The sequence below is a fragment of the Argiope bruennichi genome, chromosome 9 (assembly GCF_947563725.1).
Source record: "Argiope bruennichi chromosome 9, qqArgBrue1.1, whole genome shotgun sequence".
In the NCBI taxonomy this organism is placed as follows: domain Eukaryota; kingdom Metazoa; phylum Arthropoda; class Arachnida; order Araneae; family Araneidae; genus Argiope; species Argiope bruennichi.
In genome coordinates, this window is record NC_079159.1 from 106000208 (window position 1) to 106027783 (window position 27576).

The window sequence follows — 27576 nt, forward strand, 5'->3', positions numbered from 1 at the left end:
TGATGTATTTCCGGGTTTAATTTTTTTTTAATTGCAGAAAATAAAACGAGGAACTTATAAATGTATGACATGAACTATTTTAATATTTCAGACATATTTCATGACATAAATAGGGACATTTTAATATTCAAAATCAGGCGCATGCCGATTTATTCAAAATAAAATTCTGACTTAAATCCGATCTTATCAAATGGCAAAAAACAATGCGTGTTGTTCTCTTCTCCGAGAGAAAGGGAAATTTAATTTCAGAAAGTAGAAACCAGCCGAAAGATTGTTTTTTAAACAATAAAACAGGTTGACCCCAATTCTTTCAACGAATCACGTTTTCACGTAATCCCAGAATGTATGCTGCTCTATGAATAGTCGATCGCCATCTTGAATGAATGTTCTAGTGCAAAAGAATTTTTAAACGACAAAAATCGTTTTCACAGAATAAAATGAGAACAAATTCGTCTAGTGTTCTTTTGACACACTTCCAAGTTCTTTAGTCAGTTTGAAATCAGAATTGAGTTCATGTTCAGATAGTGATTTTATTTTGCATATTTTTTGATCGTGTTTTGCAGACAACAAACACTTACCTACAATGGTGAGACTTTGGGTGTGGAATTAATTTAAAATTCAAAATCTTCACATTTCAAACTGGTTTCAAGGCCTTCAAACTTTGAAAATGGAAACAAAGGAAAACTAGTTTTCAAAAATTTTTGAACTTAAATCTTTACCTAAAATAAATCAGTCAAAATACATTTAAACGGTTAATTAGTTCAAATTCGGTTGTTAAAAATCCTTTTTTACTTTAAGTCAAATATAAAATAAGTATAGCACTTTATTTCTTAATATTGAACAATTCAGAATTAATTTTAAAGAGGCAATATATATATATATGATGCAAAAATGAATCGCTGCCAATTGTAGAATTAAATATTTTTGATTCTTTGATTCGTGGTGAAAACTATAATTTAATCAGAATCATTTAAACTTAATATTTCAGGAAAACAATTTCTTTCGTACAAATAAAATATATTTAACACTTAATGATTCTTCTAATTTTATTACTAATTCGGTGAGTTTATCATAAGCGCAGAATTTTTTTGTATTTTCATATCATGACAAGAATAAGTCTTTGAAACACTGAACATGGACATTCAGTAACAGAATATAATTTTTCCCATACTGAGCGAATTCCCAACAACGGCTGTAATTCAGTCACTTTAAGCTCAACTTACATAATTAATCTTGTGAAGAAAATAGAAATAACATACAATATTTAATTGTAAAATCGATTAATTTCGGGGAGACGGGAGGAAACACCGCACAGTGGGCAATTCGTTAGTTAGAAGTGCATTTTTTTTTTATGGATAGATTATGTTTATGAAATAAAAGCAACTATTTTTTTACCTGCTATTTTTGTTGATTTATTAAAATCAGTTCTAGAATTGGCTACGTTTAGCAAAGTTGAACATCCACTTTCAAATCTCAAATGGGCTGATTCCGTAAAATAGCTTGGTTAGTTTTAGAGTTTTTGGTCTTGGGAAAAAACTGGACTAACAGATTTTCAAGTGAATTTCCAAAAGATGAGATTGTCTCATAAGAGGATTGAAATTTGTCTCGTTTGAGGTAGGTTCAAAAATTTTTAAAAAATCCCTCTACTTCCCCGGTTTTTTTCTGGTTTTGTAAAACCATTTCAATGGCTGCTTCAAGTTGAAGCAAGTTCTAATACCCCATATTAATAATCGCAAATAATTTCGAAGCGTGAGTAAAGTTAACAAAATAGTCATCAAGTGAAGCATTTTTCATACAGTTAATGCCACACACCAGTTGCCATGATGAGGGGAATTGCCCCTCGCAGAATTTATTCATTATGTTTCATTTCATTTAAAAGTAAATAAATGGATTTAAAAAAATAATATATTCTTATGAAAAAGAGAGCTTTAACAATATTTGCCTATGGAAATTTTTGTTATTTCTATTTCGGACCGATGAATTTAATCATGTTGCTGCTTTTAACAAAGAGAAAGTCAAATATTACTTTAAAAATTTCCAAGCAATTTCTGAAAGTTATAAATTTATGGGGAAAAAGAATCTCTAATATTGTTGGAATAGAAATAATAAGTGTACAAAAACTTGAGGAAGTATTGAATCTAAGAGACGAAACAGGTATAAAAAGAAAAAACAACACAATGGCTTGTACTTTGAATGTTACAAAATCTGGTTTAAGTTCATTAGTTTAATAATTTATTTTAATAAAGTTTGAGAATTTTAGATCAAATTTTACATTTTTTTTTTTTTTTTTTTTTTTGCAGAGGCAATAATATTTTTATTTCAAAATTTCAATCCAAAAGCCACATGCGAGGGATTTTACTACTAAGTGGGCGAAATTACTCACCATAGGGGGCAGTAACTTTTTAGGAAATTGTTTGTTTTTAAGAAAGTAAATTGGTTGAGCAAAAAACAGAACGACTCTCAGTGCAACTATAACTTCATTCTTAATGGGTGCACCTAATTAATATTAAAGGTTGGTCCGGAAAAATCATTTTTATACTATTAAGCACTAGTTCAAAACTTTCTTAACTATATCGAATTCCTCCATTCTCTCTCATATGAATAAATATATACCATTAAGAAATTGAATATAAAATGATATGATTTTCAGTATTTGTCACTTGTAACGGCGACTAAAAAGCACCAAGAAAAAATGTCGATAATTTGGCGATTTCAATCGTCAAACTATATAGCATGTGGTTCGCAAGTTCTAAATTTTTCATTATAAATAAATATATTTTTATAATTTGGCGAAATTTTTCTTGGCGCTTTTTAATCGCCGTTGGAACCGAATTATACCCATATATATATATATATATATATATATATATATATATATATATATATATATATATATATATTTTAGAAGTACTTTTAATCTCCAGTAGATAAACATTAATTCGAAATTTTTACAATGTCAGCTTGAATATTTGATTCTATAATACTGTAGAATTGGTTATTTTCAATGTTTTTAGAAAAAAAGAAGAAAATATAGTCTTTAATGTAGTATCAATTCTCATTTTTACCATACAACATCATCATGTTTTTACCATACATCTGACTTGAAGGAACGCAGAAAAATGATATTAAGTTAAATCTTTTTTTAAAATCATTAAAACATAGAATATTAAATTATATTAAAGACTTTGTGAATCAGTCTTAAGAGAAATCGTAGTTTATTTTTCTTTAAGTCTAAAATCTATAAGTAACTTGATTAAATCATCATATGGCACGAATCCAATTAGTTGAAAAGAATTGTGTCATTTCATTTGCAGTTTCTATTTTAGATGTGACGGAAGTGTATATTTTAGTTGTGACGGAAGTGTAGAACTAATGAGTCCACTTATTCCAAAAGTACTCAAGTAAACATAATTGGACAGCATTAAGCATGATGAAATATAAAAACTTTCAGTTTTATTTCAATGAGCAGACGTTAAATTATTGTTGCTCACTTCCAAACTAATATTATAATGCTTAAAATAAAAGGCTTAGAATGTATATAATGTCATTAATCTTATACTATGTTGTCAAAAAAAGCTTGTTTTAGATGTCTGCATGTATTATATAAAACACATAGTTTTATCCAATTGTGCTGTGCTTAAATTTTCGTCACTTTCTAGCCAAATTATTGCATAATGGTGCTTAAAATACATTTAACATAACTAATTCTATAATATCTTACTAAAAAATTACTGAAAGAATACCAACACATGTCCTATAAAACACAAACACTTCCAATTCATTTAAGATCTTCCTCAAACATTTGAAAAATTTATAAATGTATCAGAATAAAATCTTCACAAAAAAGAAATATTAATTACTAATCACTTTTTGGCGACTACCTGGTTCGCAGAAGGTATTAGATATACTTAATTTTATTTAAATCGCTTAGATATAACTTCAAGTCCATAATTTCATCAAATCGTCAAGCAATTAAAGATGTGTTATTTTAATTGTCTAACAAATGTTCTGTTTTTTTGTATACACGGAAATGTTTAATGAAGATCACTCTCATGAACATTACACCGCTGTTAAAAACGTTGAAGCCTGATTCGTCTATCTTTTAAATTTCTCAGTACTGTGACTTCAACCTTTTTATTTTTCATCCTCTTGTAAACTATAAAAAACATTTTTAAACCTGCGAAAGTGATCTTCCAAAACTTTCTCACATATTCTCGAACAAATTTCTAATTGAAAGCGTTTTAGAGTTATCTTTATCACAGACAGACAGACAAACAGACGCATGAACGGATGGATAGACATTTTCCAAAAATATGTTGTTTGAATTCAAAGAGGTTTAAAATGTCATTCGTCAAAATCTCCTGTTCGATTTGACGATTATAATACTTTCTACATACTTCGTATGCGAGAAACTAAAAACTGCTCAAATTCTGAAAAAACCTCAGACTTAAATTGATGTTATTAATATATATATTACATTTTAAGATGACACAAATATTATTTTTGTGCTCTAGTATTTTCGGAAATTATCAAGGGAAAACGCTAAATTAGTTTAATTTTCAATTGGCTCAAATTCTAATATAATTTTTTAAAAAATCGCTATGAGGTGCATATTCCCACCCACCAAGGTGTATATGTGCCGAATTTGGTAGCTGAAAGTAGAGATTAGTAGAAATAGAAATGAAGATGCTAATTTTTTTAATTGTTATAAGATGATATTTTTTAGGAAAGTTGTGGAAATGACAAGGAACTTTGATTGCAAGAATATAAAAATTTAGAAACCTAATATTGACAATAGAACTGTAAAAACGATATAACCATTAATTAATTGCAAAATCTGAGAAGGAAAGATGTTTGTTTGCATATGCTTAGTTATTTTTTAAACTTTTCCAAAACAAATTTTTCTTTATTTTAAACAAAATTCTTCTAAACAATACTTTAAAATTTGAAAATGTTATTTTACACAAAATAACCTAAATTGAATGCTAAGCATTTTACCAAAATAATTTATTTTTTAATTTAGATTTTTTTTATGTAAATATAAATAGATATGAATATGAAAAATAATGATATGAAATGCAAAATATATGCAGAATATAAAAGTTATGCTATTATTTCATATTATAACTTTCATAAACAAAAAAAGAGAGATTCAGTTATTAACCATTTAGATATTTTATTAGAAACTCGAAGATATTGCCAAACGTTAGAAAAAATACAAATTATAAACAAGTCAATTACAGGTTTTGCTTAAATGAATTTCGTTTTGCCCTGCTGCTTATAAGAACATGCCAACGATGTGCTTCGTGCACGGTGTTGGGGTGGAGTGCCGTAACTAATGCTTATAAGAACATCGAAGAACAATTTTCTCCTTTAAGAACATTTTATCTTGCAGAACAAATAAACAAGTAAAGATAGAATGAACAAATAAACGACTATATTTTATAATCTCGAAATGAATGAAATTTCGTTTTCTTTCAGTGTTCTTATTGTTCTGATAATATTACGCGACAGTTCCCCATATAAGCATATCTCACAGTACACCCTCCTACACATTTTCCCTTCCCACATTGCCATCTTTTTTCTTTCTTTTTTTTTTTTTTTTTTTTTTTTTTTTGCATTCTATTTGCCACATCTGGATGGCATTTGGACATTCACACTAATCCATTACGTTTTTCATGCTTCCTGCAAACGATAATTTTTTGAGCAAGAAAGCTAGATAAAAAAAAAAGAATATTCTTTTTTTAAAATATTGTATCAAAACATCCTGGCAATGAAGATTTTTTTTTCACTTGAGCTTGTAGTATCATCTTTCCCTTTCCATTTATTTGTTTCTTCTTTTTAGCTTTCGTGTTTCCAGTTTCAGAACTCTCCAACCAATCCTTGCTCACGGATTGTCACGCTGTGTTGCTTTCGGCCATCTTAGGACTGTCATTATGCTTTAAGTCTTTTGCAAACGATAAACAGTTTCGTTTTCGAAATCTGTTTCGTTCCCCACCGATGGTTCGAATGATAGTTTTCTGCATATGTATTTTACAACATTTATAACGGGATTTATCCCCTGAAATTGCCTTTAGTGCCAGTATCGTGACACATTAGTTGTCATTTCTTCCTCAACTATTAGTTTCTGATAGATACACGCAAAGATAAAGAAGTGCGATATCAATCATCAACTTTTAACAGCTTCTAATGGTTCATCAATAGGCGTCAAGTGGTTCCGTTACAGAAGCGGAAGTAGAAGTGATTTGCATCAGAAAAAATGCATTCCGAAAGAACAAAATATAGGAAAATTTTCAGTAACAAATTTCCTTGTATTATACGTGAATTTTACTTTTTCAAAAGAATAAATAATTAAAATAAAATATTCTATATTGATGTGATTTTAGAACTATTTAATTCAACAAAATGATATGCCATTAGCCTTCTTTGAACAGTTAATTTGAGTTTTTTTTTTTATTATGATGTTACATGCTTTGTCTATTATAGAAATCCATCGCTTTAAAATTAAATAGAAGACAAAAATTAATATTCTCAAGTCATTTTTACTTTCTCATGTACGAAGAATACAGAAATTATATTAATAGTCAAAACATTCGAACTCGTGATTTTGACGAATCTCCACGCTTCAGATCTCCCTCGAAGTTCGAAAAACACATTCTGGGAAAATGTCCGTCAGTCTGTGACAACGATAATTCAAAAACGTTTTGAGCTAGATGTGTGAAATTTGGTATACAAGTTTAAAAGCCTATATGTAGATTTCTATCACATTTTGAGCAAAATCCGTTTAGAGGTAGTCTGTCTGTATGCCTGTTCGAATATAAGTTAGCACGATAACTACAAATTCGGTACATAGAAGTAACATCTTTAGTATAGACGTCTACGAAATTTTGAGCGAAATTCAAGAGGTTGACCGTCTGTCGTTCAGTACTTTCAGAAACATGGCTACGCGATAAGTCAGAAATGTAATGACTTAAATAGATATGAAATTCGGTACGGGACTTTGTGACTTTAAATGAAGTTTTATGAGAATTTTTGTTCCAATTGGTTGGGGAAAAAATGTCTAAAATTCAAATTCGATTTTTGGCTGCTTTTGACCGCATGCCAGGGATTAATCACCAAAGCATTCGCCAAGCATTGCACTATATATTCAGTAAAAATGCTAAATTCACTCCAAAGGTTAATATCGTAAGTTTTGTGCGCCAGTAAAGCATTCTCTGGGATAACAACTTTATTAAAGAGTATGCGAGAAAATTTTAGGGCGACTACACTCGGTGGTTTAATAAAATTATCTTCAATCAAATGTTTAAAGAAACAAAATGATTCACAAATGAAATCGACGATATGAAATGTTGATGCAAGCAAACATTTGTGACTTTTTTCGAATTTAATTTTAAAAAATACGGTGGAAACGAGTATAATCCTGAATATTTTCGAAATTCAAAGAACAGCGTGCAGCGTATAATAATAAGGTGATATATAATTTGATTTATATTAATGTTTTCAAGGTCATATGCAGCAATTGTTTCAAAACTCAAGTAGAGCGCAGATAAAAAAAAAATTGAACATGTTGCCTAAAGGATGAAAAAAGAGGATTATTACAACAATCAAGAAATTATTTACGATTGTTTAGATAAGAACTGAAACGAAAATCGTCTGAATCAAAGAAAGGTGAAAGTTCCTCTTTCTGTTTTCGCTCCAATAAACTTTCGAAGATTTCGTGAGATAAAAAAAAAAAAAGATTTTTGATACATGAAAGTATCAAAAACATGCTTCGATAGTTATTTGGACTCATATTCAAATGAATATGAAATCCTTAGATAATAAATAACACAGAAACTTTACTTTCGAACAGTGCTTGTAAAAGATAATTACATCTGTAAGTAATTCTAAATGGACATTTCTCGGGATAATGATGATGCATCAACTTTAGTAAAAATAAATAGGAGAAAAATCAGGTTTCCCCAAACTTTCGTGCTTATTCTCTAATAAAAGTGATGTTGTCACCCTCCCCTCGTATAAAATTGTGGACTTCGGATCATGTAACAAATATCTTAATTTGCATTGGTGAACAATGGTTATAAATTTATGTCTTTGGCGTGAAGCTAGCATTTTTACTGAATCTATCGTGTGATTTGGCGATTAATCCTGGAATGCGGTTAATATACAAATAACAAAAGATCGAATATGTATTTTGTAACCCTTTTTTCAGGCCTAATAAAACAAAATTTGATATAGAACTACAGCTGTAATCTCAGACCTCGTTACATTTATTTAAGTCCTTGCGTTTTTGAGTTATTTAATTTACATGCATGAAAAAGTACAGACTGACAGACAGACAAATCTTTGGTACAAAATTTTATACGAAATCTACATTTTAAATGCTTAATCTGTACACTAAATTTATCCATCTAACTCTTTATGTTTTATAGTTCCCTTCTGCTCGAACAGTCAAAGTTTAGTTATATTAACGTCTCGTTTGAAGCAACACTTGGGCTATTTTGGGACGGACCTCGTAATTTTGAACCGCGGTCAGATGACGAAGACGACACCTGAGCTGGCACCCCCCTCTCCACACCAGCGGGAGGACGTTTGACCAGGACGTTTAACGTGCACCAGACCCACTTACATGACGGTTCTTCGGTGGAATCGGGTCTCGAACCTGAAGCCCTCCGGTTCCGAAGCCGAGACCTTACCACCAGGCCACCGGGGCCCTCGAACAGTCAAAAAGACAAATTTCTTTGAATGGATTGCTCACAAAATCTAACTGAAATCTGTAAATTTAATATTAAGCTCATATACCAAATTTGATCTGTCTAGCTAAAAGTGTTTTTGAGTTATCGTGTTCACAGGCAGACAGACATAATTTAAGAAAACATAAAATTAGGAAAAAAAGAAAAAAAAACATTTAAACCAGTAGGAATGTTTTTTCCGAAACTTTCTAGTATACTCACTAATAAAAGTTCTTGTGTTAATAAACCGCATGCCATTGGCGAGCTATAATTATGAAAGACCCTATTAATGAACGATCTGTGTCGACTTTTTGGCAAATAATCGCTGGGATGGTGTTAATATACAAACACCAATACACCAAATGTATATTTTGAACGCCTATTACCAGACTGATTGAAAACATTTAACACAGAACTATAATGGTAGCCACAAAATCATATGCCAAATTTCATCCTTTAACATATTATGTTTACGGTCTTATGAAAATATAGATCAAAAGTCAACTCCTTGACGAATTTTGTTGCAAATTTGATAGTTATCGATACTTTAGATTTTAAATCTGTGCCAAATTTCATTCATTTAGATTTCTTCTTTTTGTAGTTACCATCTTCATTTGTATTCGGGCAGCCGAACATACAGACTCCCTCAGAATGGATTTCATTCAAAATTTGATAAAAATTTACAAACTTGGTGCAGAAAACCATGTATCAAATTTAATCCGTTTAATTCACAGAATTTTTGAGAAATCACTTTCATAGACAAATAGACATAATCCCAACAAAATTTCTTTCTTTCATGGAAGTCTAAAACGTGGAAATTCATTAAAATCTCGAATTCAAATTTTTTGACGATTATAATACTTTGCTCCTTGTATATTTCGTATATTAGAAAGTAAAAACATGGAGCATTTAAAGAATTTTAAATTCTTACAAAATGTATTTAGTTTAAGATTTTTTTAAACGCATTTAATTTAATTGTATTCTAAAGCATATGTATATACTCCTAGTGAAAGATTTACAAAAATGCTCAATAGAATTCATCAACTCTTCGAGAAAATGTTTGAAGAAAATAGTTGTAAAATTCAATTCTATTGTATGTGTGTGTACACGTGAAGTGTATTCGCTTGACATTTACTTTCGTTATACACATACAACCTTAAAAATGTAGGATTTTCACCCATTTAAGAAATTTGTTTTTGATTCGAATCTGAATTTATTAATTCCAAAATTAAATTAAAGCGGAGCATTGGACGTACATGACATCAACATGAACTGATATCATTCTAACAATTAATTACAAAATATTTGAAATAATTATTCAAACAAAAATTTAACAGTAGAATCGTAAAAAAAATATGATCTATTATCCTATCTCAGCTAACTAACCAGAAATATATTATTTATGATTTCAACTAATAAAACAATAAAAACAAATATCAAATTTAATTTTTAAATTTAGAGAACTTACAAGCTCCTTCAGTTAAGAATTAAATAACCCTTAATTATAATCCTATTAACTTTAAAAATCAACCAATATACTTGAATAGAATTTTGTTTTAAACATTAAGAGCAAGTGCACTGTCAGAAAAACTCAATGTATTAAAAATTCGTTCATTTCATCGATTTTTTTTCGATAGTCTATAGACACATATATGTATTACATTAATTACTTGTAACCCAATCACATGTATAGTCAATTTGAGCCTCCAGTAACAGCAATTTAATTTTGTAAACATACTATATTGTCAAAATGAAAGGACTAGAAATGCTTTTTTAATTAATAACTCCTCACATACAAAAATATATAAATTCCTCAAACTGAAGAATGATGTCAATTAATAATATTGAAAATAAATAACTAAAAATAAAAAAGAAGTTTAGAACAATAAATAGCAAAAAGAATTTAAACACACATAAGACAAAGACGGGAAAGCTTTTTCCAAAATTTTAAAAGGAAAAAGAATAAAACTCTAAAGGAAGAGCGTCCATGTTGGAAGATCTGTTAAAGCTTCGAGGAAGACTATTTGCATTTCAAGAACAATGGAAGATGCTCCCACCCTTTCTCATAAAGAAACGTTCGAGCACTTCCTGATCAAAATATGCAATCGTTCGGAGAAAGAGACCAATCCTTCTATTTTTTTCATGCTTTAGAAAAGTTCGCATAGGTCAAATCAGCGCGATAATCGAAGGTTTGTCCATTTCATATGTTGCCAGCCTAACCCAGATGTAAAGAAAATGGGACACTTTGGACAATAGCAGAAGATGAAGTGTTTACTCTCAGTATAAAATTAATTTGGCATTTAAGAAAAAATGTTAGGCGTTGATTTAAACGGCACAGATTTCAAAAATAAATCATTTGTCAACAGAATCTTTGATTTCTAAAAGAGAGAACGAATAAAAATTACATCCAAATTTTAATAAGCACTACAATTTTTTAAAACTAAGAAAATAAGAATTTTACAGGAGATATCAGGAGTGATCTAAGCAAAAGTGCTGCTTTTAAAACATTTGAAGTAATACGTGTCTTAAAATGCAATAATAACTTGTTTCCTGTAATTACGTGTGTAATACTTTAAGAATTTTTACGAAAATGAATTATGAAATTAAGTCGTTTAATTTGTAGAAAGTAAATTGTGAGAGAGCAACGAATTTAATGAAACTAATGTTAGTTTTTATTCACTTTCATTTATCAAAAATGTATTTAATCTTCTTTCTACAGTTCATTAGGAAAAAAAAAGGAGAAAGAAATAGACGATTTCTATAATCGTCTATTTATTTTTTATTTTGAAAAAATGTATGAAATGCATATTTAGATATACTAGGCACTAATATTGCAATCTCCGAGGAATTAAGAAAATGTTTTAATTTATTACGTTTAATCGACAGAAATAACGAACAGTGAAGAAAAGAATCATAGTAGCCCATCCAAATTCACCCTCGCTTCGTTACAGTAATCACTTAAGAGAAATATTAAAAAGAACGCGAGGAATATTTTAGTATTTTCAATAAATGGACAAGATACACGGATTCATTGCTTTTCTAAGTAAATGATAATCGGGCATCTGAAGTTTTGACTTCTTATATTACTTTCACGTATACGTAGTATAGATAAAGTATAGTTACCATAAAAAACTCGAGATTTTGAGGCCTCTCATCGTTTTAGACCTCCCATAGTTCGAAAAACAAATTTTAAAAAAATATCCGTTTGTCAGTTTGTGATAGATATAACTCAAAAACGATATGAGTTAGACAGATAAAATTTGGCAATAAATAGATAAATCCTATTTATTTACAGATTTCTTCAGACACATTTTTGTAAAATGTCCGTTTGTCTGTCTGTGACAATGATAACTCAAAATCGCTTTGAGCTAGACAGACAAAATTTGGTATACGGTCTTTGCATCAAATTTGCAGATTTCTAACAGATTTTGAGCAAACGCCGTTCAGAAAAATCTGTCTGTCCGGCTGTCCTAATATAAGTTAACACGATAGTTACTAAACGAAGAGAGCTATTTAAATGAAACTCGGTTTACAGATTTGACATCTATAGTATAGACACCTGTCAAATTTTGAGCCAACAGACAGTCAAATTACGGGTTGACTGTCTGTTCGGTATGTAGTTTTCGAAATAAGTAAAGGCGATGATTCAAAAACGAATTGACTCAAACATATTAAATTGGGTATGGGATTTTATGACTACAAATACAGTTTTGTGTCACATTTTTGTTTCAATCGTTAGGGAAAAACTCGTCTTAAACAAAAATTCATTTTTTGGATTCTATTTACCGTATGCCAGGGAGTAATCGCCAAAATATTTGCCAAGGAACACACTATAGATGCAGTTAAAATGCTAAATTCACGTCAAAAGTTAGTATTTCAGCCAATGCCATGTAAGGCGTTCTTTTTGACATGACATATTTATTAGAGAGTATGCAAGAAAGTTTGGGAAAAACCACTCCCGTTGGCTTTATTTATTTATTGTTCTTTTTTGTATATTTGAAAGAAATCTATAAAGAGATTATTACAAATACTTATAATGCATAAGACCCATAGCGTTGTTTTAATGGAAAGTCGTGATTATGTGTTTATAACTGATGCCAGAAAATGAATATAAATTTTTAAAAATTGGACCTAAAATATATTTCTTTCATTAAAATGGGTTTTGGGTTTTGAATAAAGGCACTACAATGAAATATGCAGCAATTCAATTATTTATGTTACAATAATCTTAACTATAAATACAAAATATAATTTTTAAAGAAAGAAAGCTGATTTCAAAAATTCATACAAAACAAATTATTATTTTTCCTTCCTCAAACAATATTTTGAGATTCCAAATATATTATAATCTATTTCATTTGTAACAATAGTAATATTAGAATATATATCTCATAAAAAATACTAAAATATTTGCTTATAATTTCTGATTAAATTCTATTTTCGGATTTTATCGAGAAAGTTTCTCAAAATTGGAAGATATAATGTCATTTTCGTTCTCAAACAATTAGGCAAATTCATACCTTCCAGTTTGATTTTTAATAGAATTTTCTTACCGTCTTTTTAAATAAATGCTATTTTACAAAAAATAATGATCCGAAAATCAAAATAAACTTCAAAAGCACAGGTTTTTGTGTGCATAAATAAGAAATGTAAACAATTTGTATGAAATAAGGTTATTAAAGATTAGTATTAAGTTTAGTTTTAAAATTGTTATTATTAGTATTAAATTTAACTAAATTTTAAAAATCATTTTGTAAATATTATTTTAAATTAACATTAACTTACTTTTTTATTTCTACTTACTTCCTTATGAGTTAATTTTCATAAGTACATATTGTGTTCTAATTAGCTATATTACATATGAGTACAAAAAAATTAAGAAATAAAACTTATTTTTGATATAATTAATAACATTTTGAAATATTTATATTTTAGAGAAAAATTGATTGGTAAACAATAAAAGTACCATGCTTTTTTTAAATAATTTTTTGTCTTTATTAAGATTTTGTTAATTTCGTTCGTTCGTTCATCAACTGACGACAGCTTTATATTCCAACGAACTAATTAATAGAATTATTCTTTACTTTAACTTATGCGTTTCATTAAATTAAAACAAATCCAAAATATTGCTTAAAACAGTTCTGCTTTTTGTATTTTAATAAATAATGAAAAGAAAAAGGTATGAGAACAATGTTATGCTGAAAATATATTTTAGGGCCAATATTTAAAATTAATTTTCAATTTCGAATATATATATGTATATATTTTCTTAAATCTGAAAAATTAAGAGTAGCTTCACTAACGAATCGATCAAATTTGTTCGTGATTATAGAATAATTGATATATACTAACTGTTGATAATACTTGAATCGTCATTTTCATTAAAAAACTTTTTTGACAATTTAAGTAATAATGAGAAAATTTTATATTATGTATTACAAAAAATTATTATAACATTTAATAATACTAATAAAAACTTTTTGATTTACAATACTGGAACAAATGTTTCAATACGAATGACAATTACGCCGAAAAAGTAATAAATTGGCAATACTTTAATTTCATTCTCTTGAATTATTCAATATTATTCATAAAATTTTTATCATTGTTTTCACAGATATGTACGTTTCTTATTGATAATATATTGTACAAGTCTTTTTGTTGTCTTAAATTGATAAAATCTTCCGAGAATTTTCAAGCGAATCCAATCTGCTAAAAGAAAAAGAGAGAAAGAGAAAACCATACATTACTGAATAAAGTAAAAAAAATATCCATGCATTTTATTTCGATGTTTAATCAAATTATATCGCATACAGAAATCTTCGACAATTGTTCATATTAATTGTGACATACTATTCTAAATTTTTCTAATTTTTTAAACTACCGTTTACTAAAGCTCACTCAGTTATCTTGTTCAAAGAGCAACGTAATTCGAAAGCTTATCAAAATCCTGAAATCGGTTTTTTTTTTATAGATTCCATCTGTTTCTCTTTGAACAACAACAAAAAAAAAAAAAAAAAAACCAAGATTAGTTTTTAAAATAATTCTCAAAATTACAGATTAAATTGAAATTGAAAGGTAGAAAATAAAAGTTGATTTTATAATTAAAAAAAAAAGATGCTAGCTTAGAATCTTGTATGACGAATAAAGCAATATCTTTAGAGCTTCCGAATAGCATGAATTTTATTTAATTTGTTGGCATCATTTCGTGACACTCGACTAATCATCTATCGATGTCCAGATTTGCCAGAGGGAAAATATTAAGTAGTTGATCGCGTGCTAATGAAATCGCAAGACTGTTTAACATATGATTTGTTTCTTTGCCGATTATCATTCGGTAATAAAACAAATCATACGTTAACCTTCATTTATTGAATCTAGTGTCAGAGCGAAGATTCCTGCATGTTGTTTGTGATTATATTTTCATTATTTTAAATTTTTATCTTTACAAATATTCTTATCTTTATGCAAAAAATGTATTTACAAATATTCAAATTCAATATATTTTCAGTTTTTGCATGTATTTTTATTTTCTCGTATACTTAGTACAAAAAAAAGTAATATAAATCGTCAAAAAATTCGAACTCGAGATTTCGACGAATCTCTACGTTTTAGATCACCCCGAGTTAAAAAAACACATTTTTGGAAAATGTCCGCTTATCTATCTGTGACACAGATAACTAAAAATGGCCTTGCGCTAGAGGGATGAAATATGGTATAGAGTCTTTAAGTCATATCACTGACTCTCCGACCTGCCCTAAGGCACACGGAAAAAGAAAACTGAATGACCGGAACGCAGCAACAGCAACACTGCGGGAACTGTGGTTGAGTCCTAAGAGCCATCACCGACCACGGTACAACCCTTCCCGAAGGAAGTACGTCCCGTCATCGACGGGAGGAGGGTATGGGTCTTTAAATCAAATTTGTAGATTTCTATTAAATTTTGTGCAAAATCCGCTCAGAGTCTGTCTGTCTGTACGGAGTTCGATTATAATTTAGCACAATAAGTACAAAACGAAAAGAGTTAGACGGATATAATTCAGTACTATTTGTGGTGACGCTTTATAAGCCAGATAACAGCTACGAGACATGAGAAATTTCTTTAGTCTAGTGGTCTTGTTACTCGGCTACGAAACCCAAAGGTTGCGAGTTCGATCCTCGCTTATCGCCAATAGCAATATATTCTATAATAGTATAACGTTGTATATATAATAATAAACAGTCATATATAAAATTTGGGACCTCGCTGTAGATTTAGCATCTATAGCGTAGACAAAAAACAAAGTTTGAGCCGAATTCGCCAAGGGGTTGACAGTCTATCGTTCTCTATTTTTAGAAAGGCGTAAACGCCATATCTCAAAGACGGAATGACTTAAATATATCGAATATGTTATGGATAGTTTTGCGTCAAATTTTTTTTTCAATCGATTGAGAAAAATTTGTCTAAAACAAGAATTCAATTTTCGGATACCTTTAACCACATGCCAAGAATTAATGGCCAAAAAAACTCTCCAAGGATGAAAAGATAAATTTAGTAAAAATACTAAAGTCATGTCAAAAAATATTTCATAGCTATTGTACGCTACTTCCATGGGAGGCGTTTTCTGAGATAACATCTTAGAGAATAAGAAAGTTTTAGGGAAACCACCCCCACTAATTTAAATTTATTTGTATAATTACTTATTACGGAGTCAATAAAATGAAAGTATTAGAATTCTACCTCGAGAGTTATTGAGTCTGTGTTGAGTTGTTTTTATCTTTCTGTGAACATGATAAATAAATAAAACAGTTAGCTAGAAATTAAAGTTTGGTACCTGGTCTTTTACCTAAAATTGTAGTTTTTTCCGTCACATTTCGGCAGAAAGAAGTCAATATATTATATCACAAATTCACTAACCATTTTATTTATAAGTCTCCGAAGCATCAAGAGTAAATTCCTTGAACAAAATCTACACAATTGAAAATTCTGGATTTTGCTTGGGAACCTACATTCGTTCAAAATCAAGATAATAATAGTCCCCGTTTCACTATTTGAACCAGCAAAAGTGTTCGCCTCTCAACTTTTTTATTTACTAACACAATATAGCGCGTTGTGTGCGTCATAGTATAACGAAGAAAGAGCGTCTCAATTTCCGCCGAATAGATCCAAAATTCAAGAGAGATCTGCGGTGGCGGATTTCCTGCTAGGCAGCTGTTCGGGCCCTTAGTCTGAGGGAGAGTTCCAAGTAAGTTGATTTAAAATCTTTATTTTCTTAATTTTCAAATAAATAAGTTTCTTAAAATATATATTCTATGAATTATAAAATATTAAGATAATATTAACCCTTTATCAAATATAATTGGTCAAGTTCCTATTATTACAATACCTATAAATACAGAGCCGCTGCTTCAATAATATTTTGTAAAAACACAGATATCGGGCAGTCTGGAGCCGTAATAGATAAATTTAAAAAAAACCCATACTCACAAAGTTCATAAAATTTTGAAAAAATTAATCTAAAATAAATCATTAAAATGTTAAAAATGTGCTGAAATTTGTAACTAAATTAACTATCTTATCAAAAGAGGGGCCTCGTAAAGTAGCATAGTCTAGGGTTACAAAATGCCTTTGCAGATCTACAGTATTGATGCCAAGAGAATTTCATTTTTACCTGATCGTATACGTAGTTTAGAGAACGAATAATAATTGTCAAAAAATTCGAACTCTAGATTTTGACGAATCTGTACATTTTAGATTTCACTGAGTTCGAAAAATACATTTTTGGAAAATATCTGTCTATCTGTCAGTGTGTCTGGGACAAAGATAATTCGAAAGCGCTTTGAGCTAGACGGTTGATATTTGGTATACGGTCTTCAGACCAAATTTATAGATTTCTATCAAATTTTAATTAAAATCTGTTAAAAAGAAGTCCATCAGTCCGGCTGTTCAAATATAAGTTAATACGATGACTACAAAGGGGATTCGGGATTCGAATATAAGTTAACGCGAAGGGAGATAGATAGATAAGATGCGGAACACTGATTTAACATCTAGAGTGTAGACAACTTTTAAATTTAAACCAACTAGAGGTTGATTGTTTGTCGGTTTGTACTTTCAAACACATGCAAACGCAAGAATTCAAAAACGCAATAACCTAAATATATCAAATTTCAAATGGGATTTTGTGAGAAGTGAATTTTGTGTCAGTTCTTTTTTACTATCTATTGAGAAAACTGCACCTAAAACACAGATTGATCTTCAGATAATATTATCAGTATGCTATGGATTAATCGTCAAAAAAATCACAAAGGATCATTCGATAAATTCAGTAAAAATGCCAAATTCACGCCAAAAAATATTTCGGAATTATTGTATGCTAATGTCATGCAAGGCGTTCTTTGGCATTATTGAGAATATGCGAGAATGTTCTCGGGAGACCACTCACAATGGTTATGAGTCGTTTCGTATCTGAGGTCTAGTATTCACATATTCGTAAATACGCAAACTGACAGATCATCAACGTTCTAAATAATTAGGTACAAAATTTGATACAAAACTAATAATTCTAAAGGTACATTCACTTAATTTCACTGTCTTAATTAACTCCAAATTAATTTCACTCCAAATTTACAGATTTCTATCAAATTTTAAGTAAAATTTCAAAGGAAGTCCGTCAATCATCAGTCAGAAGAAGTCAGTCAGAAGTCATAGACCTATTAGTATTTTTCAGTCATTATACGTGCATGGACATGGACTGAAGAATAGACAAGACATCTGATAGATAGATACAATCCAAAACCAGAAAGAAATCTGCAAATTTTGCGTAAAGATTACATATCAGATTTCATAGAATCCTGTCGCATGTCTAATAATTCATGACGTTTATGAGTTATGATATTCACAGACAGATAGACAAAATTCCAAAAAAAATGTGCTTTGCGCACTCGTGGAAGTCTGAAACGTGAGAATTCTTCAAAATCACCATGACAAATTTTTTAATGATTGCAATAATTTATCTTTGTACACTTCATCAACGAGAAAATAAAAATTTGAAGTACAGAAAGACCATCTATTCAGAATAAATTCTATATTTCATTCTCAATATTTTATTACGGCAGAGTCAATTTTCATCAAGTCACATTGCAATCGTTACTGCAATAGTCAACCAACTTTGCTCAACTAATATCGCACCCTTTTTTCATCCTTGAAGATAGGGATTGAATCGGCACATTTGATTTGTATCATGTGACCAACAATTGATTCCATTAAAATACCATTACTTAAAACAAATAGGCTTAAGTCAATAATTTCTCTAAGTAGAATATGAAATGTAAAAATTTGCGAATTTCTATTTAGGGATTTTATCAATTAATTGGATTTCGTCATTCATTTATTTTCAATTTATTTTATATAATGAAATAAACTTCTCTTTTCATTTTCACACATGCAGAGTTTATAAAGACAACACATTGAACAGGTGGGAAAAATCCATCATTAAATTTTAATGATTTGTCTTACTGTAAAATTTCCCCTTAGTTTGAAAAAAGAATATTTTTTTTAATTATGCCTGTTCGTTTGTATGTGAACACAATAATTCAGAAACGAAGCAAGCCAAATAGATGAAATTAGGCATTATAATTTTCTCTCCAACAAAAACTGCAAATCTGTATCAAAATTTGGGAAGATTGGATTGGATTTGTAGGTTTTAATGGCACAAGACCCAGCTCTGACTATAATGCGCCAGTCAAAATTTGAGAGATCCGACGAAAGTTTTGCAGCGGATCTGTCTAAATTTATAAGAAACATGATAACTCCAAAACTAAAATAAAATTTGGTGTATGGGTTTTACACCAAAACTTCTGGCTTGTATCAGATTTGAGAAAAATTTCGCTAGAAGAAGAATAACATTTCCTCAAGACGCATATTTGATTCCTTTCAAAAGAAGGCAAGAATTAATCAGAAATCTATAATGGAAAAAAAAAAGTGATGGAGTGAAAATTCCTCCTAGCTTTGACTATTATGAGAAATAATACAAAATTATGATCTAAAGAATTTATCATAATATAATGATAAAAAAATTTTATTTTAAAACGAACTGACAAAGTGATTTCATCAAGAAAGGTGAATTATCAATTGCAGTCGCCTCATGCTGTAAACAAATGATTAATAACTATGCACTTTAATTTTCATTTTATTAAATAATTCTTTTTTAAAAAAAATGTTTTAAAGATTACAATGGGAAGTCTGAAAAAATTTACTTTTCTTATAAATCTTTTTTTTCATGTTCAAAAATTCAAAATTCTTCAAAAAATATTTATTTGTTCTAAAATAGCAAGAAAAATTTTCTGTTGAAAATTTTAATTTTATAACTGTTCAAAAAAGATAATAAAAAAATATTAGATTACTTTTTAATATTTAATTAATAAAATTAGCTAAGAATATCTTTTTCCATAAATAGTTCTTTCCAGTAGGTTCTGATCCATTAGTTATAATTCATTAGACCTTGGAAGCTATTTTTAGAATCTTTCACTCAAGATTTAGAAAGAAAATTGAAAAAAAAAAAAAAAAAAAAAAATTGCAATCACTTACTTTACTAGATCTGGAAAAGAAAACTCTTCGGTTCCGATTTCTAGATTTGCATTTCAGGAAAATTCCGATTAGCGAACAAAACTTCTGGTCATAACATTTTCTTTTCCTCAACGGGTCCTTGACCGCTCACAAAGAAAATTCTTTAAAGTTAAATTTTAAGAATTCTATTAATTGGATATAAACGAATTAATGATTCCAAATATTCTTCACTCTGATGTTAAGGCGGAGATCGCACTTCAAAAGGGACATTTCATTCTAACGGCCGACAATCGGACGAAACGAAACCGTGAGGTGGACTGTCCACTTCGCTGGTGGGCCGGATCAATCGGCTCATCAGAATACGTGTCCGTCAACAAGTGTAAGTTTTTCGTGGGAAGAAAAGATTCGCGAAGTTCCTTGCATTGTCCAGGGTTACTAGAATCCATTTTCGATTCTTCCGTCGCCAAATATCGCCAATGTTTGTAAAAAATTCTTGTTTATTTTTTCATCGGCGTTTGTTTTGAAAGTTTACGTCATGTTTTTTTGTAGAACGGCAGGATTCGGAGTGGTGTTTTGCGTTTTTGTTCCTCGCTCTAACTGATTAAATTAGCATTTGAAACAATTGATGAGCAGAAGAATACAGTATAAAGAAAAGGCAGATATAATTGAATACAATGAATTTGTTCTTTTATTTATGTTAATAAAGATAGAGTGAACTATCATAATATAAAAATTGATCTTAATTGTTTAAACTAGATTTCATAAAACTGAATAATGGAGAGATGCAGGTTTGAGCAATAATTTAATTTATCGTCTGCTCTTTCAATAAGATTCCGACTGAAAAAAAAATGTGCATATTTATTAAAAATCATTTTGATATGATTGTTACGATCATACCAGGCATTTATTTGTATACCAGCCGCTTTTGGTGAACAGATAGTTCGCTAGAAATATTGTTTGTGTCTCATCTCAATTAATTTTTATCTCATCTCACTCATCTTTATTAATAACAATTAATTATTTCCATAAAGCATTTTTTTAAATGTAACAGACATTAACGCCATTTTATTTTTAAAATCTTAAATGTGGTTTTTTCATTGTATATATGTTGTTGTTGTTTCTTACGGCACTTGCCATGGACAAGCCCGCTGTTACGAAGACAGCGGTTTAAGCCGGCGGGGGAACGTCTCTTGTTTTTATAGTAGCGCCAACTAGGGCCAAGAGTACGACTTTGCTACTCTCGTATCACTCATTTTCTTGCACAACCCCTTTTTACAGGAGGGCACATTCACACATCTCACAGATAGAACAACGGAAGAACAACCATGCCCAAACCGGGACTCGAACCCAGCACGCTCAGATCACGGGGAAGACGCGCTACCCCTATGCCATGACGCCGGCATTGTATATATAAACAATCCTAATGAAGTCATATTCCGTGACATTATAGGACCATTAGATGTGAAACATAATTGCTCCATTCATCTGTCTTCAAACTTTCCTAGCACTGTTACTTCCACTTTTTGTATATCCTGTACACTCCGCAGATAATAAATAGAGTACTTCCTTTTTGAACTTTCAAGATGAAATAAAATCACACAATGAAATATTTAGCAAAAAGATGATCGATGCCTTTGGTATCTACCTCTAGCCCCATAATAAAAGTACAATCGGACTTTCTAAAAAAAAGGGATATATTTTTTATTTGATTGTCTTTCCTATTTTGACGTACATTTGGGTATCTAGCAATGGACGTTGCAAATTTTAACCGCAGTCATCATGCCATTTGAAATTTCACAATATTTCTGCACTTTAAAAGAAGATTTCTGAGATAATCAGATTGATGTAAAATATTCATTGTTTTATTTTCTTCTATGAGCCGTTTATTTTGAAAGTGGGGTAAGTCCATTTTTGAAAAAAAAATGGAGATACTGGTAGTATATATAAAAATTACTCTGATCTTTTTTTTTTTTTTTTCGTAAACAATTTAAAGTAAAAAAAAAAATCAGATTCTAGTATTTTGGAGATGGCAGTTTTAGCTCTTAACAGTATTGAAAATCTGTTTATTTTGACAATGGCGCAAGTCCATCTTAGATTGAAATTATTTTTGACAGAACATATAGCGGCAAAATTTAGCTCCGGTTGCTGTATGGTGAAGCAAATGTGGCCGTTTGATATCACGTCTGAAATCTTGCACCATATCTAGGGTGTTTCTATCTATCTATCTATCTTTGATAATGAAAATTGGTGGTTGTATAGTGTTTCATAAAAAAATAAAAAGTCTATCTTAATTTTGTATTTCAATAATAATACAGCATCATGTGTGAATCTCTGATCAAATCTGCATCTAATTAGGCCCGCTTCAGATATGCATCAAAATACAACTGCATCCAGTTAGGCCCGCATCTAAATAAATCGGCATCTAATTACATCTGCATCTATTTAGACCCGCAAATATAAACTAGATATATTTTAATCTGAATCTAATAATGCCCACATCAGATCTGCATCTAATTAGATCAGCGTCTAAATAGAACAGCATCTAATTAGGCCTGCATCAAGTCTGCATCTAATTAGGCCTGCTTCAGATCTGCATTTGATTAGATCCATATCTAAATAGATTTGCATCAGGTCTATAAGGCGAGTCTCTAAATACATCTGTATCTAATTAGACCCGCATCTGTCCTGCATCTAATTAGGTCCGAACCTAATCAGATCTAATTCAGATCTGTATCTGATTAGGCCCGAAACAGACCTGCATCTTATTAGATCTGCTTCTAATTAGAACTGCATGTAACTAGATCTATTTAGATCTTCATAATCCATACCTAAATCTGCATCAGTTTTGCATCTAATTAGATCGGAATCAGGTCTGCATCTAATCAGGCCAGCATCAGCGCGCATGAAATCTGCATCTAAACAGAACTGCATCTAATTAGCCCAACATCTAAATAGATCTGCATCTAATTATATCTGAATCAGATCTGCACCTTTTTAGGCCCACATCAGAACTGCATCTAATTACATCTGTATGTATTTAGAGCAGTAAATAACATCAAGTCTGCATCTAATTAGGCCTCCATCAGATCTACATCTAATTAGATCCATATCTAAATCTGCATCAGGTTTACATCTAATTAGAACAGAATCAGGTCTGCATCTAATTAGGACAGCATCAGTTCTGCATCTAATTAAGCTCGCATGAGATCTGCATCTAATTAGCCCCGCATCTAAATAGATCTGCATCTAATTATATCTGAGTCAGATCCGCATCTTATTAGGCCCACATCAGAACTGCATCTAATTACATTTGTATCTATTTAGAGCTGTAAATAACTAGATACATTCAAATCTACATCTAATTAGATCCACATCTAAATAGAACTGCATCTAATTAGGCCTACATCAAGTCTGCATCTAATTAGGCCCCCATCAGATCTACATCTAATTAGATCCATATCTAAATCTGCATCAGGTTTGCATCTAATTAGATCGGAATCAAGTCTGCATCTAATTAGGCCTGCATCAGGCCTGCATCAGTCCTGCATCTGAGTGCGCATGAGATCTGCATCTAATTATATCTGAATCAGGTCTGCATCTTATTAGGCCTGCATCAGAACTGCATCTTATTAGGCCTGCATCAGAACTGCATCTAATTACATCTGTATCTATTTAGAACTGTAAATAAATATATTCAAATCTGCATCTAATGAGGCCCACATCAGATCTGCATCTAATTAGATCCGCATCTAAATAGAACAGCATCTAATTAGGCCTGCCTCTAGTATGCATCATATCTGCATCTCATTAGGCCTGTATCAGATCTGCATCTAATTAGATCCATATGTAGGTATTCAAACATTGTACAACCAGCGATTTTCGCTATCAAAGATAGATAGATAGATAGAAACACCCTAGATTTCAGACATGATATCAAATGGCCACATTTGCTTCACCATACAGCAACCGGAGATAAATTTTGCCGTAATAAAAATAATTTCAATCTAAAATGCATTTGCATCACTTTTAAAATAAACATATTTTCAATACTGTTAAGATCTAAAACTGCCATCTCCAAAATACTAGAATCTGATTTTTTTTTTTTTACTTTAAATTGTTTACGTATAAAAAAGATCAGAGCAAGCTTTATTTGTACTACCATTATCTCCATTTTTTTTAAAAATGGACTTACACCACTTTTAAAATAAACGGCTCATATGACATTTTTACTATTCATAAACTGCAAAAATTATGAAACTGATTTCAGAAGTTTTATCGCCCCTAACGGTTTTTTTCACTGCAATAGAAAAATGCTTGTTAGAAAGCAACTTTTACAGAATTACTTAGCTTTCTAGAGTTTCAACCATTAGAAGGTGGCGAAATCAGATTTCTTGCAATTTCTCGCCATCGGGAAGTTGCAAAATTTCTTTTAAAACTTGTAAAAATAGTTGGTGGTATTTATTACTGCAAAACAGAGGTTCTCAGCAATCTTATCAGTAGCTGAAACAACTAATTAACTTTTCAAAAATTCTTCATCTACTTTTTTAATATTTTCTTCCTCTTCTTCATTTGCATTACTTGCTTTGTAATTAATTTGTATTCTTAAATCTTCAAAAATTCGATCATCTTCAAAAACTAGTCCATAATGCTTTTAAAAAATTGCCATGGAAGAGAGTAAAAATATTCTGAACCGTTGAAAAAAATAATCGTTTCTTAAGAAGAAATGAACAAACATCTAGAATCTGAAGCACTGCCCTTTCTGTTGATGGTTCAGATTTAACGGTCTATCCCTTTATAAATATCTGGAGCAGTTTGGCATCAACCGTAACTGACTTGGGTGTTTGAGGTGGCTGGAAATATTCTTCTGATTTAAGCCCTTGTGTTGCCGTCTCACATCGCTGGAAAAAAATTCTACATAATGAGGGCAACTTCATTGAATGACTAATACCAATATTGTATTAATGGTAATTGAATTGTTGTCTTTAGTAAATTTCCATCTTTTGTAATTATTTGAAATTACAAAGGAATTTCTTGGCGACTAGTTGGTGCATCGACAATAATAATTGCAAAAAATTTCAATTGAAAATTTTGAATTACTAGTTTTTAATGGCTTACTCAGAAATTATATATTTTTTTCGAATTTTGATAGTTATATACTAATTCATATTACTTTAAAAGCTTTACACTGTTTTGCGCATAGTGCTAGGTAGCTTCCAAATTTTCGTTTATATCTTTATGTATCCAGTTATATCACAGAAAAAAAAAACAGCAATACTTGAAAAGGACACCCTTTAAAAAGTTATCATCATTGCTTAATTCCAAAATCTTATTTCAATAGTAAAAACAGCAAAATGTAAAAAATTTTATTGAAAGCATGCCTTTTACTGAAATTTACCCAACATGGAAAAAAATATGGCGAATCTTTATATCTTTATTATGAACAAGGGGAGAAAGTAAGAATGAAATATTAATACCAACAATAAGAACATTTTGATTGATTTTTTTGGGGGGGAGGAGTGACGCAAGAGCCATAATTGGTTATACTGGACCATGCGAACGTTTTGAGCTTCACATTAATGAAATATAGTGGCTTCCAAAAGTGTTTATAAATTTTTAAAATGTGGAAAAAACTCTCTACAACTTGGAATTGATTTCGAAGATGAAGTCTAGTTTTTTTTTTTTTTTTCATATCACCTACCCATGTTTTATATCCGTACATCAGGAAAAAATTATTTGATTTTTTTAATAAAAATGAAAATGCAAGAATGCAGAAATAAAGCTAGTCATAAACGTGTTCATATTTCGAAAAAATTTCGCATAAACACATAACTAAAAATATCGTTTGGTATATGTATTTTTTTAATTTTTGCATTTTGATGCCAATTTAAAAATTGTTTGGCTTTAGTTTCTGTTTGCTTACTACCATAGACTCTATTTATTATTTAAAAATAACTCATAATATTAAGGAAACAACAAACGGCATCAAGTAGTAAATTAAGCTGGCATATCAGTAAAGTAATAAATTTATATCATTCTATTGTACAGTAGGTGATAACATACCTTAAAGAAAAAAAAACGAATTGAAAATTAGGTAGTAAATTATCATCCAGTAAAGTTAATTTAACGGAATATAGGATTTATAATTAAAAAATTCGTTAAAGATTCACCGTTGAGTGCTGAGAAGATTTTTACGAATGTTTTGTTTTTTAATTTCATCTGAAACTGTTCGACGAAAGTTGAGATCAGCTGGATTATATACACGTTCAGTCCGGAAAAAACTTTTTGTTTGTGAAAAAAATAGAAAAATGATAAATAATTCCTAAATGTATTGGAATCATGCAGTTGGTGAAAGTGATCTTGTGTGGGAATGCATGACAGCAAAAAAAAAAAAGTAATTTATTATTTATTGATGGAATAATGAATTTAAATATCATTCTTCATTTAAATATTTTTAAAAATAATTTAAAATTATCAGCCCAAAATTTGGGAACTGGAAACAAATTTTTTATCAGGATAACTATATTAAACACACTACTCTCAACGTTCGCCTTTAGTGTTAATTAATTAACTGGTTTAGTCCCTTAATAGTTCACAAAATATAAAAACATCGCCTCGGTCGCCAGATTTAAATCTAATGAAGTATGTTTGGGAAAAATTGTAAGTTGGAGCACAAAGATATAACATTAATACGAAAATCGAATTAAAAACAGTAACGATAGAAGTATGGAAAAAAACTGAAGCAAAAATTTAAAAAATAAAATAAAATAAAGTGTGTGCGCTTTATAACCAGACATTTAAAAGTTGTCCTTCTAAGTGCTAATTCACAATATTTATTGAAAAGTATACGTTTCTTTAAAATGAACGAAAACTTATGTGAGATAATTTTTTTGCTTCTTTTCAATTACTGATTTTTCACAAATAAAAATCTTTTCATATTCTTTAAATATTTTATTAAATTTAGTTAGGAACAGTTGTAAATTCTTACTCTAAAATATTTATTAAAATTCACAAATTTACAAACATTTTGGGAGCCACTGTATATTGCTATATAAAAATATTTTTAAATTGGAAAAAAAAATGATAAGGCAAAAAAATTATATCAATGGAAAGATAATCCTTTAAATTTTAATACGATGTCAAAATTATTTTGCGTTGTAATATTTTCTGACGTCACTGCGGAAAACAACAACGTTTCGCTTCATTTTTAACTAATCAAAATTTTAATTAAATATTTATTTAATACTCCGAAGTACACATTCCCTTCCTCCAAAGAATATATGTTTTAGTTTAAGTAGCAAC

The 27576-nt window shown here is 29.9% G+C and overlaps 1 protein-coding gene across 1 annotated transcript in view; it reads right to left on the reverse strand.

Moving 5' to 3' along the window:
* Positions 1 to 20655, reverse strand: part of LOC129984209 (uncharacterized) — a 33288-nt gene extending 12633 nt beyond the window's left edge. The window contains exon 1 of the mRNA XM_056094034.1: positions 20299 to 20655. The gene's annotated coding sequence lies outside the window, so the exon portion shown is untranslated. The remainder of the gene's footprint in view (positions 1 to 20298) is intronic.
* Positions 20656 to 27576: the final 6921 nt, after the last annotated feature.